The sequence below is a fragment of the Neomonachus schauinslandi genome, chromosome 7, assembly GCF_002201575.2.
Source record: "Neomonachus schauinslandi chromosome 7, ASM220157v2, whole genome shotgun sequence".
In the NCBI taxonomy this organism is placed as follows: Eukaryota; Metazoa; Chordata; class Mammalia; order Carnivora; family Phocidae; genus Neomonachus; species Neomonachus schauinslandi.
In genome coordinates, this window is record NC_058409.1 from 27299431 (window position 1) to 27314023 (window position 14593).

Here is a 14593-nt window from a genome sequence, read left to right on the forward strand (position 1 = left end):
GCTGGACACAGGGTTGTTCTTTGAAGTTGGAGCCGGTCAAGTGGGAAGCAGTGCGGGCAGCCTTTAGGAGTGAGCGCATCCCCCGCTGAGAGTCAGCAAGGAAAAGGGGACCTTGAACCTACAACCCCAAAGAACTAGACTCTACCACCCACCTAAAGGAGTTGGAAATGGATTATTCTCAGGAGTTTGCAGGTAAGAGCCCACCGACAGCATAATGTCAGCCTAGGAGACCCTGAGCAGGGAACCCAGTCAAGCCCCCCCCAGGATATTCATGGAACTGGGAAGCAATCGATGTTGTTTTTTTTTTTTTTTTTTTAAAGATTTTATTTATTTACTTGACAGAGACAGAGACAGCGAGAGCAGGAACACAAGCAGGGGGAGTGGGAGAGGGAGAAGCAGGCTTCCTGCTGAGCAGGGAGCCCGATGTGGGACTCGATCCCAGGACCCTGGGATCATGACCTGAGCCGAAGGCAGTCGCTTAACCAACTGAGCCACCCAGGCGCCCTCGATCGTTGTTTTAAGCCACTAAGTTTGTGGTAACTTCTTACACGGCCATAGATATTAATATAGGCCTTTAAACTAGTAAATGACTAAAAAGAAAAACACATTTTTCATCTTTCTAATTAGATTTTCAAGATTACCAAAATCACTTTGGGGAATGATCTTGTGAATTTAGTTTTCTTTTTTCCACTCAGCATCTGCAGTGACCTCTCAATTGCCCTGGTTCCAAGGAAAGCCTGTGTCAAGATGGGGTCTCCAGGGCTGGGATTCAGGGCCAGGCTGTGAGGCCCCTCTGTGCACCCACTCCAGGAAGCAGGGTGATTCCCCTGCCCTTAAAACTCTCCCAGACTCACAAAAGACCTGCCTTGAGCTGGAGGTGTTCCTAGGCACAACGCTGGTGGGCTAGCTTGCCCCAAGGGCATCCACATCCACAGTGCCACTGTATTTGACAAATTATGATGCGTATCAACTTAGCCCCTGATCATTCACAGGGCCTTCTGGAAACAAATGCCTACCTTTGCCTTCTCACGCACTTAAAAGCCTGCAAGTTTCTGTCCTATAGCATCCAAGGGTGGCCATAGGGCTGGCGTGTGGGAGAGAAATTGAGGCACAAAGACCCTGGAGCTCGACCAATCCCACCCCTCTGGTGCCAATCATAATAATCAGAGACCTCTCTTACTGAAGGCCTAGTTGTACAAAGCCTTACTCTATGTATGTTATACTCACATTCCTTTTTATTATCTTAGTGTCTTAGTTTACAGAGGAAGAAACTGAGGCTCAGAGGTTGTATAATTTACTCAAGGAGGCATCATTAATGATTAAGTCAGGGGGGCGCCTGGGTGATTCAGAAGGTTAAGCATCTGCCTTTGGCTCAGGTCATGATCCCAGGGACCTGGGATCAAGTCCTGCATCAGGCTCCCTGCTCAGCGGGGAGCCTGCTTCTTCCTCTCCCTCTACCCCTCCCCCCTGCTTGTGCTCTCTCTCGCTCTCCCTCTCTCTCTAAAAAAAAAAAAATTAAGTCAGGGTTCTGACTCACTCTGACTCTAGACTCTTGTAACTACTACCTTGGGTAGGCAAGGGGGAGGTATGCATTTAGCAGCAACCCACAGAGCAGTGTTCTTTTTTTTTTTAAGATTTTATGTATATATTTATTTAGAGAGTGTGTGTGAGTGGGGGGAGGGGCAGAGGGAGAGAATCTCCCAACAGACTCTTGGCTGATCCTGACACAAGGCTTGATCCCAGGACTCTCAGATCACGACCTGAGCTGAAACCAAGAGTCAGAGGCTCAACAGACTGAAACACCCCAGCACCCCAAGAGCAGTGGTTCTTAATCCTCCTGCAAATTAAGAACTTGAGCAACTTTCTAAAATCTGTAGGCCTGGACCTCAACAGCTATTTGGACATTAATTGGTTTTAAGGGAATATGCGCCTCAATAGTTTGAAACCTCTCCTGGGGATTTTAATGTGCAGAACAGAGGTTCTTCACCACCGTCATGCAAAAGAATCCCCCCTCCGCCTTGTAATATATGCAGATTCCAGAATCTACTCTTTGAGATAGTTTCAGTTGGGACAGGGTAAGGACCAGGAATTAGCATATTTAACACACAGCCCAGGTCCATGCTATTTAAACTTGGTAAAATGAAGATTCCAATTCAATAAGCCTGAGAAGGAACCTCAGATTCTGCATTTCAAACAAGCTTCCAGCTGGCCCGAATGGTCCTGGTGCAGGGGCTGCGTCTGAAGTGGGAAATGTTCCAGCAGACTCAGAGCACCTGCCCTGGACCAATGTTGCCCAAAGTGTGATGTGGGGACCAGTAGCATCATGTGGGAACTTAGCAGAAATGAAAATTAGGGAGCCCCACCTCAACCTTACTGGGTGAGAAATTAGGGGGCTGGAGCCAGCATTCTGAATAAGCCTTCCAGCTGATTCTGATGCAGGGTGCAGTTGGAGCACCCCTGTTTGAGAAATTGGCCGTATCTGGGATAGCAGCTCCGGGCTGGCAGGGAAGGGGTGTCAGCTTTTGTCTCTGCTTGGGGCTCCAAAGGCAAAGCTTTGTTTCCCCAGGAGGCCGGGTCAGGTGCGGCAGGAAGCCATCTAGGCTCCTGGAGGCCACCCTGGAACCCAGCAAGAATTCCCTAGTTCCTGAAAAGATCTGGGGCAGCCAGGGAGGTATCATTGTGCAGATAGGCAAAAATATACATTCTTGAAGGAAAGCCATTGCCTTGATGATTTTAGTGAGATCTGGCTCAGCCCTCTCTCCAGATGTTTATTGGTTCACCAACAGCTGCCGGGGGATGCCATGCAGGTTGTTGAGTTGAATTTTTTTCTCCATGCATCAGTTTCTGGAGTCGGAACACCCTTATCTGGAAAGCAAGGGGATTTCCCGAGCCTGAGGATATGGGGAAAGTTAGCACTGCCCTGAAAGGAGGGGGTGCGCTTACCATTCTGAACATTCATGCATTCTTGCTTTCAGTAGGTATGTATAGAATGTCTGTTGTATACCAAGCACTTGGCTAGGAAGTGGGGGAGAACTGGCGATTTATTGTGTGGAGTAGACCCGGTCCCACCAGCCCCATGCCTGCCCCAGAGGCAGGTGCCAGGGTCCGCTTCCCTACAGGACACAAGGTAACCTTACAAGGACACAGTCCTGCATCCCAGGAGCTTCTGGCTTCCAGACAGGGGTCTTTGGGGCATTCTCACTGGTCCCCTTTTTCCAAAGGGAGAGTCTAGTATAGGTATGCCTCTCTGAGCTGGAGCCCTAGGCCCTGAAGAGAGGAGGGCTCAGGTACAGATGGAGGCAGAAGGAGCAGGAGAGAACAAGGGTATCAGGCCACTGGGGGCCAAGTGGCCCCGCTGTCCCGGAGAACAAGCCCAGCCCTCCAGCTCCCTGCTCCCTGAGCTGGGACAGTCACGGGAGGCTCCCCTTTCAGAGTGCACCTACTCTGCCTGACCCTGCATGGAAGTTTTTAAAAACCAGAACACTGACAAGATGGGCCAAACAGTAGAGCAGAGTGCGGCCCCATTTGTAGGTCTCTGGAGAGCTGACGGGTGAGAGCTCTTCACAGAGAAGACAAGCCGTGTTGCTGTGATGCTCTTTCAGGTCTGAAATAAAGCGAGCATTGAGAGCCACCGAGCTACGGAGGGCAGAACAGAGGAGCACCTCGTCTGCTCTTGACCCTTTTCCAAATACATGGATTTTCACCCCCACCCCCGTACGCCCCGCACCCCACCCCAGCTGTTGCATTAAGGATGGGAGAGTATCTCCAGCCATCCTCCCAGATGGAGGTTCAGGAATCCCAATGCGCTCAAGTCACCTCTCTGCCCCTCTGGAGCAGCTCGCTTCTGTATCCTTCTAATAGCATCCCAGTAGCTTTGAGCACCACTTTCCTTTTTTCATAATAAATTAGTGGGTGCTACGTGGAGGATGAAGCGGAGGGTGCTAACACAAAGCAGGGAGCCCGGCTCTCTGCTGTCAAGGAGTCTAGGTGGAAAGTGATGGAGTCGGGACTTTTGCCGTAACAATGATGAGAAGTGATAGAATTAAGGATTTATTTTAGAAGTAAAATCACAAGAACTTGTTAATGGATTGAATTGGGGGGAATGAGGAAAAATCAAAGATAGCATCGAAATTTCTGATTGAAGCAACCAATTGGATAGTGCTGCCATTTCCTGATAGGAAGGAGGAAGGAACCTGTTTGGGTGGGTAGCGGAGACAGGCTCGAGAGAGTTTGGGTTAATCAAGTTCTAAATGTCAGAGATACCTCAGGGAAGCAATTGGATATTAAAATATGAAGGTCGAAAAAGACCTGGGCTTGATGAGAGCTCTGTGTTTGGAAGTCCTCCACAGACTGGCAATTGGATGCCTGGGGACTGAATCCAGTGGTGACAGGGAGAGAAGAGGAGGGTAGTCCCAGAAAAGATGGTATAGCCATGGGGCCTCTAACCCTTGGGGGTCCACAGAGCAGGAGCCCGCAAAGGAGCCTGGGAAAGACAGGCCAGTGAGGCAGGGGGCACAGAGGAGCCTCGTGTCAGACGGCTTGGAGGAGAGCCACTCAAGTTGCTGGGGTGGGAGACGGTGGGGAAAGAGAATTGGTGGTTGAATTTGGCCAGAGGACACCTCGATAAAAGTCAGTGACTGGAGGAGAGAAAAGCCCTTAGGGAGTGCATTGAAGAAGAATGGAAGGCTAAGAAAATGGAGACAAAGTTGCTTTGCCAAGAAGGGGCAAAAACAAAATGGAATGTTGTCAGGAGAGGACCTGGGTTAAGGGAGCTTTTTTGTTGGTGTATATTTTACTTTTGTTTTTGGAGGGGGTGGACCATGCTAAGGCGGGTATGGAGGCCCCCAGGAGGAACTCGGTAGCGGGGGAAGGGTTGGTGATGCCGGAGGGGGTGAGGGGCTGGGATCCCGGGTCTACCCTGCTCTTCTTTCTGTCCAGGGCTCTTCCCACCCCCACGGAGGTGCTGGCTCGCGGGCTATTCGCAGCACCCAGGACCCTTTCAGGATCCCACGCGGGTCCGGCGGGGAGCGGAGGGGCTGCGCGGTGGCCGGTCCCGGGGCCCCCGCCCGGGGTGAGGGCCAAAGGGGCATCGTGCCCGGGGGACGCGGGTGCAGAGGCCACAGGGCTGAGGCTGTGCGGCCAGGAGGTGGAAGAGCGCCCCTGCGAAGCAGACTCGGAAGCCTGCGTCCCCATGGTGTGATCTGGGGCGTGCGTGCGGGTCACAGCCGGGGCGGGGGGGGGGGGCAAGCAGGGACCGCCGGTCGGCCGTCCCCGAAGGGCTGCGGGGCTCTGAGCAGGACCCCGGAGCACCGTCAGGATCCCCGCGCCTCCGCTCGCAGCCTCCCAGAGCTTGCAGGGATTTTGTCCCCCTGAAGACCAAGGCCCGCTCCTCACCCCAAAGAGACCTTTCCCGACGGAACTCGGGCTGCTCATCTATAAAGCCCTCAAGTGTGCAGTAACTCGATCTCACCTAGAAAGGGCTAGATGCCCTGGGTACAGCGGGGGTCGAAGTCCATGGCCTCGTGCATTCCAAAGAGAGCCCCAACATTAAACAAAATCCCATAAAATGTCTAGGAATTGTGCCAGTGCTATAAGGGAAAGCAGTAAGGGGCGGTGTGGGGGGGGGGGGGCAGGGGGAGATAAAAGGAGAGATTGCCTTTTGGTTGGGAGGGAGGCTTGGGTAGGAGCCGTCCACGTGAGTAAGATAGTAAAGCCACAAGGGCTGTCAGGGAGACCTTTGAGGGGTGTTCCAGAAGCCGAAAGAAAAAATCTGAGGCGAGCAAGGAGGGGAAGGTCTCACTAGCTGTGGTTGATCCAGCAGGTCCTTGTGGAACTTGGTATATGCAAACAAAATAATCCGTAATGGTAAAATAACAATAAATGTCATGGATTGTTAAAGTTCGGGAGACTCTCTTGCACTTGAAATCCATAATCCATGCCACAGGGTTCTAATCTTGACCTTGACAGTAATTCTCCTGTTGGGGGTTTCCCCTCTTCCCCCTCATCCCCCCCCTCCTCCCCAGGTATTCGACAAAGCAGGTGCTAAGGTTGGTCAGCCTGTCTGTCATACAGGATAAGGCTGACTGTGGGCCTAGGAGTAACCCTCTTCATATTCTCCCCCATGCCATAAAGCTACCCCAGTATATATTATCAGATAAATAATGAGGCAAAATGAAGAGTGACAGAGGACAAAACTTAAAATTCTTAAAGAGAAGGAATTATATATACTGAGGGGACAAAAGGGTCAGAATGCACCCGCGGGTCTCGAACCCCCGTGAAGGGATTGTAAGTCCGAAGACAATGCACGAAGTAACCGCTTGAGCTAAAGCCGACCCGACGCCTTGCGTGCAATTTCAACCTCTCAACTGTAGGGGAGTGACGTAGAGGGGCCGGGCTTCGCTTTCTCCACGCCCCCAGAGCTGCTTGCCTCGCTCGGTCCTGCCTGCTCCCTGTGTTCCAGGATCTTGCTTGTCCACGGTCTCCCCGCCCTCCCCTCCCCGCAGAGCCCAGCCGAGGAAAAGAAGACACTCCCTGGCAGGAGGGAAGGAGGGGGGTGGGTGAGCCTATCGCGGGCCGGAAGGAGCAGCCAGGTTTCCAGAAGTCCTTGCCTAGAAAGTTTTCAAGGTGTCCCTGAGCAGACCCGGGCAGCCCAAGTCTCCGTAAAATCTCCCACTACAGCCTGTGATCTTACCTAGGGCTGAGACCAGCTTGGTTCATCTCTGTGCCGCCCCAAGAGCTGGCCCTGGCGACAGAGTTTGTGATGTGCGCATGCTTTTTGGATGGGGCATGGGTGAATTAATGATGGGTTCTCCCGCTACTGGGCCTCAAGATAAAGCCCAGGATTGAGCTTGGAAGCTGAAAACTTTAAAGCCTCATAGCTCCTAAGAAAATCACTCTCAAGGATAAAGTAGGATGAATTATCCTTCCCTTTCCCCACCCCACCCCACCCCTTCTTTACAATTCTTCCCTCTTGGATGATTCAAGAGCTGGGTAGAGACCTGACCTATACAATTGTTAACAAAGGGACTGGAACCTCAAGGATAATAATGTCCCCGCTGACTGAGCACACACCACTGTGCCAAGCCCTGGGTTAAGCTTCTGTCTCATGTATAACCTTATTGGTAATGTTGCCCCATTTTGTAGATGAATATACAGAGACTCAGAGTTTAAGTAACTGAAACGGTAAGAATTTAAAAAGTGGCCCAATTATTCAGTGGCCCAACCAAAGTTTGAACTCTTGGGAAAGGGGGAAGAGTTACCTGTAGGGTCTGCGTGACTGTCTTGCTTTAAAATATTTCAAACAGGGGCGCCTGGGTGGCTCAGTCCGTTAAGCATCTGCCTTTGGTTCAGGTCATGATCCCGGGGTCCTGGGATCCAGCCCTGCTTTGGGCTCCTTGCTCAGAGGGGAACCTGCTTCTCCCTTTGCCTGCCGCTCCCCCTGCTTGTGCTCGCTCGCTCTCTCTCTGACAAATAAATAAAAAAATACCTTTAAAAAATGTTTCAAACCAGTAGTAAGGTCCACTAGACAGAGATCTTCAGTTTTGTTCTTTGCGGCGTCCCCGTGCCTAGCACGGTACCTGCTCCCCAGCAGATGCTCAGTGAACAGGAGTGAGTGCCTGGGAGGAGTAGGACCGCTCTGTACCGGAAACTGTGCTGCCCCTCCAACCTGGCTTGAATCCCAGCTCCCCCACTTTGTAGCTCTGTAACTTCAAGCTCAAATGTTTAACTGGATTTTTAAATTTTGTATGAAACAAAAAACACATGAGCAATTAAAGCCAGTACAAGTAATGAAAGCCACCCCTTGACCTAATTTGAGCTACTCATCCCAACCCTTCCCCAGGGAAAACAGCTATTTTTAACAAAGTTGCTGTGCCTCCTTCCTAGTCGTCTTTCTATAAATTTACATACGAAGGTAAATAAAAAGCTTTATTTTGCTTATGTCTGTGTTTTGTTTGCTAAGATGAGACTGCAGTGCCCTAGCTTTGTGGGAAACCTCATTGTGCCTGGGAAATGACCCCACAACACTGTCTGGAGATCTCTCATTATTTATAATAGCTCCCCAAGAGTACATGAACCATGATTTATTTTGCCATTCCACTGGTAGGACTGGACATGGAAGTTGTTTCTGGGTTGTTCTGGTTTTTGTTTTTTTTTTTTTAAACCAGTTTACAAATAGCGCTCCAATGAATATCTTTGCACGAGACTCTTCATGGAAAGAGACAAGTATTTCTTGAGGATGAATTCCCAGCAGCGGAATTGCTCAGCAGTAATATACACATTTAAAATTGTAACTGCCAAATCGCCATCCCAAAATGGGGCTATTAATAGTATTGTGTGTGCTAGAGCCCGGGGGTGATGTAAGAATGTGCCTCGTTCAGGCCAGGTGCGTAGGACTCCGTAAGCAGTGACCTCGGTTTACTGCCAGCAGTCTTTTCTCTCCTATCCATCCGTTCCCAGCTCCTGGTCTGAGGAAGCCCGTGCTCTGGGGCCTGGGGTGTGGGGTCTGTGCGTAGGAATAAGAACTGGCCCGCAGAAAGGGTAGGACTCAGCCGGTTCGTACCAGGTGCTCCCCCTGGTGGGCAGATGGCCCTTGACAGTAAGGAAATCCCCGACCTGTAAACCCTAAAGCAAATCCTATCCATTCCTGCTCAGAACGCTGAGAGAAGGCCTCCTGTTCTCAGCATCCAGCTTGGGTTCTGTGCTCTGGATGATCTGGTGCTTCCCTACCTTTCCGATGGTACCCGGGGCCCCTCTCTTCCTCCCTTGCTTGATGGCTACCACGTTGCCTTCCCTGATTCCTCTAGCATGCCCCTTCTAGCTGCTCCACCATTTCTCAGAAACCTCCCCAAGCTCCCATCTCATTCTGTAACACTTATCTCTTTAGAGAGCCCTTCCTTGAATACTCTCTACTTTCCACCCTGCTGCTGCTTTGTCCCAGAAGCCAGTGTTTTTCCTCCATTAGTAAGTGTATACCTAGATCCACTCAGACATTTCCCAAGTGTGGCAGAGTGCAGTGTCCTGAGGGCAGGGACTGCACCTGTCTCACCTGGGGTCCTGGCTTCCTGGCGCCTGCCACAGCCCATGGCAGCAGCGAGCCCTGAGCATCTGTTACCTGGATGGATGGAGGAATACATCGATGGTACTGTTACAGACAGAAGTAGAACAGACCTTGAGAGCTAGCAGGGGTCAGGCAGGACAAGCCTTCTGAGGTCTTGGCTTCTTTTCCTTCGCTGGGATAAATTGTTTTCCCGAGGTATCCTTTGCTCAGAGGTATTGTCCGAACGCCCTAGAGAACAGGGAGGGGGACAGAAGGCAGGGGACATTTCCACGCCTTTGCCTCAGCAATCCTCCCCACAGTCTGTAAGGCAGACCGTATTATTTGCTAGATGAGCGAACTCGGGGGCAAAGAGGCAGAGTAAAAGGCACAGCAATAGCATCGGGCTCCATCCCTTCCTCTGGTTCAGAAGAACGCACAGTCCAAAAGAAAGACAAGCCCACCCTCAGGGTGTGGTGGCCTTTCTCAGTGGAGAGATCTACCCTGGCTATGACTGGGGGTTGGACTTAGCCATGCAGCACACCCTTCAAGATCATCTACTGTGTACCACGCCTGTCAAAGATGATGAAGGGGTGAATTTAGCATTTAAAAGCTTTACAGCCTAGAGACGGTTGCTGTGGAGGGTGTCAAGTGGTATGTTTGGAGTGTGTAGAAGCAGAGCAGTCACATATGGTCAGGTTGTGCCTACCTCAAATCTGGGCTTGGCCCTGTGGAATGAGCACAGTGGGAACAGGGCTGTCTATAGTCAGTCTGTGCACAGTCTGAGCAAACGTGTGTGTGGCTGCTGGTGAGGGTGGGGTACGTCCCCTGGTATTGGGACATCAGTCTAAGGAGTAAGAATAGGAGAAAGAGATCAGGGGAGCACGAGTGTGTTTGGTGTGTGTGAGAGATACAAAAGCCAGTGATAGAGGAGGAGGACCGGCTGTTAGAAAAGTCAACACAAGATAACCAAGGCAGAGACGCAACCAGCGGCGCCTGAGGGTGTGACTCGTGAAGCAGAGAAGGGCTCCCACGTGACTGGCAACAAGGAGCTTGTTGGTGACCTTGGCGGGAGTGGCGAGGGCGAGAGGCAGATTGCTGTTTGTGACATGGGATGTGGGCACAGGGTGAGGGTGTTCAGCTCTTCCTGGAAGTTGGGCTGTGGAAGAGAGGGGGCAAGGGTGGTGAGGGTCCTGAAGACCCTGCTTCACCAGCTTTGGATTTTATTGGTTTTAAGATGAGAGCCCTGAGCCTGTCCAAATGCCATTGGGAAGGTGGTAGTAGCCAAGGGGAAGTTGAAAACTCACCAGAGAGAGTTTTCACCAGGATGGTTCATTCAGCAAGAGAGGTTAGCTTCATACTGAGCGAAGACTCCAGATGCTGGCTAGTCAGGATTCCAGAAGGCTTTATGGTGGTGGTAGTAGTCCATATGGCCGTAGTCCTGGGCATCAGGCCCCACCCTCTGTCTGATGCTTTAAAGTGCCCTGCACAGTGCAGTAAGGAAATGGCAGAGGAACCATATGCAGAGCTCTTCTAGATCATACTCTGGGTAACTGGAACACTCAGGTCACCTGCCAGAATGGCCCTGAGGGTCTTCCGGGGTCTATGTGAGCCTTTTCCTCAGGGTACCCTCCCAAGAACAGACCATACCCAATGGGACACCAATTCATTTGATGGGGTTAGCATTTTTCTAATTCCACACCAGAAAAATTCATTGCAAGAAAACAACAAACCAATAGCCCTCATAAACATAGATGCAAAAATTCTAAACAAAATTTTAGCACAGAGAAATCCAACAACCTATAAAAAGGCAATATATCATAGTAGGGTTTATCACAGAAATGGAAGGTTGGTCTAACATTTGAAGATCAACATAGTTCACTATGTTACTAAGCAAAAAAAACCACATCATAGATGCAGAAAAGACATTTAAAACCCCCACATCCATTCCTGATGAAAAACAACCCTCAGCAACCCAGGAACAGTGGAGAACTTTCTCAACCTGATAGTGGGTGTCTACAAGAGGTCTACATCTATCACCATGCTTCAATATAAAAGACTAACAGGCTTTTCCCTATAAGATCAAGTAGTAAACAGTGGTGTCTGTTCTTAGCAATTTGATTTAACATTATACTAAAGGTTGTAGTCTGTGAAATAAGTCAAGAAAAAGAAATGAATTATCCAAATCAGAAGTAAAAGTGTTCTTACTAGCCAGTGACCTAATCACTTATGCAGGAAATCTGATGGAATCTACGAAAAGTTACCTGAACTAATAAGGTTGCAGGACACAAGATGAGCATACAAAAATCTATTGTATTTCCATGTACAGCAATAAACAACCAAAAATGAAATTTAAAAATACTGTTTACAATAGCACCAGAAATGATAAAATACTGAGGGATGAACACGACAAATGATGTTCAGGATCCATAGACTGAAAACTATACTTTGCTGAGACAAATTTTAAAATCCTAAATAAATGGAGAAAACATAGTGTGTTCATGGGTCAGAAGACTCAGTATTGTCAGTTCTCACCGAATTGTTCTATAGATTTATTATACTCCAAATCAGAATCCCATCTGGCTTTCTTTTAAATGAAATACTGATGAGCTCATGCTAAAATTCATATAAAAAGTCATAGATCTGTATTAGCCCAAACAACTTTGAAAAAGAAGAATAAAATGGGAAGGCTAATACTACCCGATTGGAAGACTACACTCATCAAGACGATGATATTGGCCTAGAGATAGACAAATAGATCAGTGGAACAGAATGGAGATTCCAAAAATAGACACTGATTCTTGACAAATTTGCAAAGGCAATTTGGTGAAGAAGGTGTACTCTTTTCCACAAATAGGGCTGAAACAGTTGGTAATCCATATGCAAAGAGAAGTTAGACCATAGTTCCCACCATATATAAAATAGAATCTTAAAATTTTTTTAAAGAACTAATAGATTATAGACCTAAATGTGAGACCCAAAACCCATAAAGCTTCTAGGAGAAAATCTTTATGACTTTGAGCTAGGCAAAAGGTTCTTAGACACGAGATCAAAAAGCATGATTCATAAAAGAAAAAAATGATTTGAATTTCATTGGAATTTAAAACTCTGCTCTTTGAAAGATGCTGTTAAGAGAATAAATAGACAAGCCATGGACTGAGAGAAAAATCTCTGCAAATCACACAACTGATACAGACTAGAAAAACTCTCAAAACTCCGTATCAAGAAAACAGCTCATTTTTCAGTAAAGGGCCAAAGGTTTAAACAGACATTTCAGCAAAGCAGAAACATGGATGACAAATGAGCACACGATAAAAAGCTCTCTGCGTCATTCTTGAGGGAAATGCAAATTAAAATCACAATAAGATTCCACTACACGTTTGTCAGAATGGCTAGAGTGGAGAAGACCATTCCAAGTGTTAGTCACACCCAAGGGTGGGAAGGAGTTGGAACGCTCCCATGAACTGCTGGTGGGAGTAGAAAAGGATACAGCCCTGTGTAAAGAAAAGGTGGACAGTTTCTTAAAAAGTAAATATGCACATAACATATCCAGCTACTCCAGTACCAGGTGTCTCCTCCGGAGAAAAGAAAGCATATATAGAAACCAAATCTGGTACGTGAATATTCCTAGCACCTTTATTCGTAAGAGCCCCAAATAGGAAACAAACGGTCAAAGACCAGTCAATGGATAGACAGTCTCTGTTACGTCTATGCGGTGGAATGCTACCCAACAATAAAGGAGAGTGAAATAATGGTATTTGCATCAGCATGGATGAGTCTCAAAATAAGGATGCTAAGATGCAGAAGCCAAATGAGAGGAGTACATACTACGTGGATCCATTTACATAAAACTCTAAAACATGCCGATTGATCCCTTTCGCCAGAAAGCAGAACAGTGGTTGCCTGGGGATGGTAGAGGTGGGGTGGGAGGTATGGCAGGGTGGAATTATGCAGGGGGAGGGGTCTTTGGGGAGCATTACGTGTGTTCACTTCTGCTTGTGTGTGTACGTGTGTTCAATCTATGGTGGACAGTTTGTGTGTCGGTTATACCTCGATAAAGCTGTTTCGTATGAAGGCTCATAGAATGTCAGTCTCCCTGTTCCACAAATGTTAGCAACAAGCTTCATGATGGGACATCAGGAAGAGTTAAACATTCAGAAAAAGCAAATAGACCTTTCCGAATATACATGTGAGTGTGCTGCTGATGAGACACAAAAAGAGAAGACCACCTTCTCAAGTGCCCGAATACCTGGAGCTTTCCAAAAGTCACCACACAGTATAATTAACAGCAAATATTTATTTACCAACCAACCTGATCCCCTCCTTGAGTCAGATTCTTGACATAGATATATACACTAATCCTTTTGACCCTTCCAAGAAATTTATAGTATTTTGACAATTTCAAAAAGGAGTCTCAGAGACGTCAAGGCAGCTACCCGGAAGTACACAGTGAAGAAGAGGCGGGGCCTGGACGTGTTGGGCCTGAGGGGGCCACACTTGATCCCTCTCTGTGCACCCCTCCCTGCACACTCTAGCTCTCAGTTGGGTGGGGGCCTTTGGCTGCACGTGGGTGGGTGTTGAAACAATAGGTCCACCCTGTCCAAGCGTCCAGCCCTCCAAGGTTAGCTGTTGTGTCTGGAGCTATATATAGCTGACTTGGGGGGAAGAAAGAGAAAATAAGATTTACTTTTTGGAGGCTCGGAGGATTGAAGCAACTTGAAAGGTCCTAAAGGCCTTTGCAGACCAGGACTGAAATGTCGTTGGCTAAGCACAGTTGGAGTGTGGTTTCTCGGCAAGGGAGGAGGTGTCCTGGCCCAGGGAGGTGTGACACGTTCCTCTGCTCAAAATAGAGACTGGCCATTTCCTGAGTGGGAGTCAGCTGGGGGTGGGAAGGCCTACCCAGCCCTTCAGCCTCAGCCCATTGGAGGGTCTGGCAGCCCTGCTGGAAAGTGGGACACGGGGCAAAAGTTCAGGGCCCCTCAGGCTCTTGCGCTGGCATGGCGAGTGACAGGGCAGTGAGATGGCTGCTATCTTGCTGGTAGGGGAGGGGCAGCTCCCACCTCCGCCTGGTGTGGGGGTGGGGAGGGAGGGGAACCTGGGCTGAGACCCCTCCTTGCAAAGTGCAGCGCAGGGGATGTTGAGGCTGCAAGTCTCTGGGTGTGGACGTAGTTCACGGTTCCTGTGCAGGAAGTCCCTGAAGAAGAAGGGTCCAGAAAAGGCGACTGGGACCTGACAGTGCCTTGGTGGTGTGTGTGAGAGCCCTGAGAGGTGATTTTCTAACTGGGTGAGAATCAGCCGTGCCCTTGGGTTCAGATCCTCCACGGGCTCTAACTGAGTACCTGTTCCAGGGCTGAGGTGGGCTGGTTTGCCCTGGTGTGGCCACGCTGAGGGTTCACGACAGAACCACTTCCACACTGGCTGGTAACGAGTCACTGCCTAGATCCCCCCAAATGACTCTTCACCATCACAGCCGTCCCTGCAATCCCTCACTCATCCCTGTGTCCCATAGTCCCCACTCCTCGCCAGAAATCCAACCACCCAAAGGTCAATGCCTTGCTT